The following is a 6,341-nucleotide window of genomic DNA, read 5'->3' as shown; positions in this document are numbered from 1 at the left end:
ATACTTCAGTTGCTCTGAAATTACATATTTGACTTAACCAAGTATATCTGCAGATTCTCCAGAAAAGTGAGTAGGAGCAACCTTTAATTCACAATATCTTGAGGGGTTGTTTTACACAACAATATTGCCTAGCCACTTCCACATTATTTAGATTTCTGAACTCATAACATAGACATGTGCTACATTGAACAAATAAGTAAATTCAAAAGTGAGTAGGAAAAAGATAAAATTATGATACAGCTTAAGAATACCTCATAATTTTTTATCTCTGAATTGATTCAAAGAACAAGAATATGGAAGAAATAAGCAACTCCACCACACACAGAGAAATAATCAGAACCAAGAATTCTCATTTGCAAATTAAAATTCTAAGAGGAAAAGGTTGTTGATTCATCCTATTTTTTTGCTTTGTAGCTGACAATCTGCAACACATCTGATATCAGTCACTCCTGTATATTCATAACTAAGTGCTTTGTCTACAGTGTATGGCTTCAGTTATATTGAAGACTTACCAGCATTTAAATAGTTAGCATAATAATGCTACAGTGAATTCTTCAAAGCCACTTTATATTTTTTTCTTATGTGTTTATATTTCTTTAAATGGGAAGAAATCTACTGAAGTTGTGGGTCATTTTACAGCCACTAAGTTTGCTAGCGAACATCCAATCCACAAAAAGAAAAAATTCCAAATAATTATATGGCCTTTTGTTCATGATCAATTGTGCTGACTTCTAATAAAAAAAAAAAGTTTTTATAAGGAATTCTGCTGTAGCTACACAGAGTTGATTAATTTTATGATGTTCTGCATTTTATCCCATGGCAATAATGCTTTTGAAATAGATACTTGCTTTTGTGATACTGGTTTTGCAAGTATAGAAGTAACCAAGTAAGATGGCCTTGCATGTCCAATGACTATATACACACATGCATATGTATATGCAAGGGTTTAAAATAGAGTAATTTTGAAAGGTTTTAAATAACTTGCTAATCTAAATCTTTTTGTCATATTAGTAATTTAATTACTTTCCTGGTTCCTTTCTTTTTCTGGTTGTAGAGATTTGGTGCTATGTGATTCCAGTTGTACTGTTGATTAGGGCTGGTACAGATGGACAACAGAACTAAATTGATCAATACCAAGGAAGAGGGATTAGTTGGTGCACCTTTCCAAAGACATTCCATACTTTTCAAAAAGTAGAATATAGGAGAAGGATGTCTTTGAAGAGGGCAAAAGGAAAACTGAGGCCAGCAGGGTAAAGACGGCAGGAGAAGGCAGGATATGTCAGCTGTTCTTCTAAATAAGGCAGAAGATTATGGGCCATGTTCTTTTCTTGGCACTCACACTAAGATCTTGAGCAGGTCACTTTGCCAGATACATTTCCTCACAACATAGTTTAATTAATATTTGTTAATATTGTGAGGGTGATGAATAGAAGACAAACACCAGCAATGGAAATTACTGTGATAATTTTTTTTTTTTTTAGATTTATTCTGGGCCTTCTCTGAGTCCACTGTTTTTTCTATATTCTGCAAAGATGTGTACAGACCTAGATGTTTGTTAGGTCTTCAACTCTGTGATGTGTTCCTATGTATCTATGCTAGTTACACTGCCTTTGCTACTGCCTGTTGAAAAAGATGGGAGGAGCTGCTTATTTTATATTTCTAATAATAATTGGGGATTTTTTCCCATATTTGGTGTGTGATATAATAATGTCTAAATATGTTGAATTTCCTGGTGTTATTGTTAATGATAATGATATGTTGCTGATTTACGTATTATATATGTGAAATGACAGATTATGAAATCACTGAATTATGCACTTATTTCTAAGAGCACTGCACAAAAATGAGGTAAATTATTTAAAAACTGGAATTTATGTTTGCACATTTTATCCATACGTCAAAAAGTAAGATGCCTTCATTCTGTTTCTTCAGAATAGGTAAGAAGGTCTTTTCTGCTTATCTCTTGGTCTCATTAGGGAATTGTATTTATTGATGTAACATTTCAAACTGATCATGTGATTATGTAACTTTTAGAGATCACGTACTTCATACACAGGTTGCAGTAACAGGCCCTAGTCACTATGTGCAATATGTTTGGTGAATATATAAATATGGCAAATTTTTCATAAGTTTATAGATAGAGTGCTGTATTTTTGGTGCAACTTATTTCTACCACTGCTTTTTATTAGGATTGTGTCAAGCATTTTGAAGACAGCATGCTAAAAAAACAAAGAAGTTTAAAATATTGTGAAGTTGTTTTTTTTTTTTCTAATAAAAATGACGCACTTTTGGAAAGAAAGCTGCCTTTAAAAACATTAACCTGCAGAGTTTTTTAGTCACAAAGCTGAGTTTGGCTTATCTTTTATTTCAGCTTTGTTCTGCTTCGGAAACAAAATATTGTTATGGGAGTACCCATATCATTACTATTTCATAATGTACTGGTTTTGCAGACCAAAACCCCTAAAGTTAAGTTTACTCAGACATCATGATTTTGATAGAGCTGGTCAGGATAGGTTTTGGGGTTGTTTTGTTTGTTTGTTTACTTGCTTTTACCCTGCAGAAAAAGAAAAATAAGCCTAGCATCTAAGCTATGAAACTAAGTATCGTATTCCATTTCAAATTTTCTATTTATTATTGTAATAGTTTAGCATATGTGAAAGACCATTTCATTATGGTGGATGTACAGTGTTGGATGCAAATTTTCAAATACATAATCTCGGCCAATCCTAGAATGAAATACATTACATATTCTCTATTTTCCCCTTAGCATTACACAAATGAAAACAATGCAGAGAAGAGCATAAACAAGTTAATTTATAACAGGTAGAAGTACATTTTGTCAAGCACAACTTCCTGAATAAAAATCATACACATTATATATAAAGGTATACTTTTTTCTCATTTTTAACACCTGTGTAACAATTCAGAAGGGAAGAATCTACGGTTCCTTGTATTATTAAAGCTTATTTTATGCTTGCAATTCCTTTTGAGTCTGAGTGATAAAGAATCATATTATGAATACATTATCTTGCATGTGCTGATTTTACAATCATGGAATCATAAAATGATTTGGCTTGGAAGGGACTTTAAAGATCATCTACTTCCAGCTTTCTCCCATAGGCAGGTACACCTTCCACCAGACCAGGTTGCTCAAAGCCACATCCAACCTGGTCTTGAACACTTCTAGGGATGAAGCATCCACAACTTATCTGGGCAGCCTGTTGCAGTGATTATGTCTGACCACCCTCACAGTAAAGAGTTTCGTTCTAATATCTAATCTAAACCCGTTCTTTATTCAACTTATAGTCCTTACCTCTTGCCCTATTAGTGCAAGCCTTTGAGAAAAGATTCTCTCCAACCTTCTTGTAAGCTCCCTTTAGGTACTGGAAGGCTGTAATGAAATCCCCCTGGATCCTCCTTTTCTCCAAGCTGAATGATCTCATCTCTCCCATCCTGTCTTTGTAGAAGAGACACTCCAGCCCTCTGATCATCTTTGGCCTCCTTTGGGCTTGCTCCAACAGAGCCATGTCTTTCCTCTCCTGGGTGCCTATGAGCTGGGTGTAACACCAGATGGGGTGTTATTATGAGAGTGGAGTAGAGGGGCAGAATCGCCTCCCTTGACCTTCCAGCTGTGTGTCTCTTGATGCAACTTGGGATTCAATTTGTATTCTGGGCTGCAAGCACATGTTGCTGGCTCATATTTAGTTTTTCATCCACTAAGTCTATCTCTTAAGATCTTCTCTCAATCCACCCATCACCAGCTGGTATCCATGTCTGGGATTGCCCTAAATTGTTAAACTTCTGTCAGATTAAAATACCTGGAGAGGTACTCAGCTGCAAGTGCTAATATAATGGGAAAAAAAGACCACTGATTTATTGTGCTAGCTTTTTCTTTTAAACATCAAAAAAGGTATACAGTGGATATAATATATCTGAATGGGTTTACTTTTCTTGGAGGAAGTGAAAACCAGCATTTTATCCTTTATATATACTCTATGACAAAATGATAGAAGGGTTATTAATGATCCTGTCAGTAATGATCCAATGTTTTCCTTCACTTCTGTGCAAACTCTTCAAAGAACAGCAAATCTGAATATCTGTGTGAACATCCAGTATTTAATGGCCACATTAAGGTTTCTGACATTATAGAGCCTCAGATCTCACTCAGTGAATTTCTTAAAAGGGCCAAAGATTCTTTTGCACACCGTGAGTCAGATGCATGCCAGAAAATATCCGCAAGGTATTCTTCAAGAGGTCAAAACAACAGAAACTTTACTGTCCAACTTCAGAAAATCAGGGAACTTTGGCAAAAAGATGAAAACAACATTCAACCAACATAAAGCATTTCACAAAGCAATAACTTAGCAAACTGTAACCCCATTCAACCAAGCAAATGCCAACTCACCCGATTTTAAGTTACTCAAATTTTTAGAAGAGGGAATTAGGGAAAGAAGAAAGCAAAAGGGAGAAGAGATACAAATATAATAGCTACTACTCCTGGTTCCAGCAGTGTTTCAGTTGATCAAAACCCAAGGGAGGTAGGGTCAAGACAATAGGCATGCCTTGTGCTCTGGCTTAGGTACATTCTGGCTTTCCTGGGCCCTTCCCCCAGGTGGGACTTCTGGTCTAGCAGCCACTCAGGAGCTGGTTTGGGGGCTCCAGGGGCAGGGTGTGGAGCATGGCCTCCGGTGTGCCAGGGATTGGCAGTCCCTGTGGGGGCTGGGATACAGGCCCCATGGATGTGGTGTGTGGAGCGGAGTGTTGCCTTGCCAGGGCAAGACTTGATCTGCCCCTTTCCCCACGCAGGAGCCTGAAATGTTTCAAGCCATCTCCTCCAGTCTCTTACAAACATTTGCCAGTTTTCAGTATTGAATGTATTCAACAGGTCTAAAAAGACATTTCTCTCTTCCTTTCGTGCTTCTATGACATCCATTTGTGTATTCTTTGAAAGTCTTGAATTTAGTATGTTTATTTTTACAAAACCATTCTGATGATGGGTAGCATATAGACTTCTTGAATAACACAAATCTCTGACTTGATACTGTATATAATTCTTGTTTAACTGAACCAAAGTCATGTATTTTAGCCATCTAGTCTTTGTTTAAAGTCCTCAAGTGATGGGCAATCTACTTATAACCCTCAATAAAATGTTTCATTTTTAAAAATTTAATTTAATTTAATTTATTGTTTAAAAATTCAACTGTGAAATGCCATGCGTTTTTTCCACTTTCTAAATCCAGAGCCCACCCACTGAGTACCTATTGGTTAGGAGTCAGACTATGAACAGGTATGTCCCTCTTTGAAACAGTCATTAGTCATAGTAAGATTCTTAGTAAAAATTATTTGCTGAATGATTTTGAATTTTTGAATGATCCATTGTAGTTTCCTCAGGACTAATTAATAAAGATTTGAAATTCAAAATATGAATTTAATCAGTGGATGTAATGTAAGAGTAAAGAGAAATACTGCCAGGCAATTAGATTCCAAATAGTGCACCAGAAATTATTCTGAGGAAGTTTGCAACAAGTATTAGTCTTCAATAGGAGGTACATGAAGGGCAATACGAGATCCTGAGATTAGCTCAGCTGGACTGAGTGCAGGTGCTAATAAAGCCATGGTTGCAGGTTTGATCCCCATATGAGCCATCCACTTAAGAGCTGGACTTGATGATCCTTGTGGGTCCCTTCCTTTCAACCTAGAACATTCTGTGATTCTGAAAAAAGATGGAGTGAGACCACCTACAAGGACATGTAGTGATAAAATGAGGGAGAAGGACTTTAAACTGAGGGAGAGTAGGTTTAGATTAGATATTAAAAAGAAATTCTGTACTGTGAGGGTGGTAGAACAGAGGAATTTTAGATGCCCCATCCATGGGAGTGTTTGAAGCCAGGCTGAATGGGGCTTTGAGCAACCTGGTTTGGTGGAGGGTGTCCCTGCCCACAGCAGGGGGTTTGGAAGTAGGAAACCTTTAAGGTCCCTTCCAACCCAGGGCATTCTGTGATTAGATTGTGGAATGTGAAGTTCATTTTATTGCTATTCAGTATTTCCTTAAGACTTCTTTTTTTTTTTTTTTTTCCCCAGCACATTCCTCGAAGCATACTAATGTATTGAACTTCTTGGGAAGAGCCAGCATAGAAGAAGGGCAAATACTCAGATTGTATTTTAAAACATTCTTTGATGTATTCATCTGGCTCTAAAAAGCTTGTCCAGAAAATGATTTTGTCTGATGAAGTCACTGAGACACTGTGCTTCTCAGTGCCTTGACTAAAAAATACATCAGACAAGATTTTTTGGGTACTTTTTTCTTGTTCCCTTCAGCTTTATCTGTACTATGTTTGTTA

This window comes from Motacilla alba, chromosome 4 (genome assembly GCF_015832195.1).
Source record: "Motacilla alba alba isolate MOTALB_02 chromosome 4, Motacilla_alba_V1.0_pri, whole genome shotgun sequence".
NCBI lineage: Eukaryota > Metazoa > Chordata > Aves > Passeriformes > Motacillidae > Motacilla > Motacilla alba.
This window is presented reverse-complemented; position numbering follows the sequence as displayed.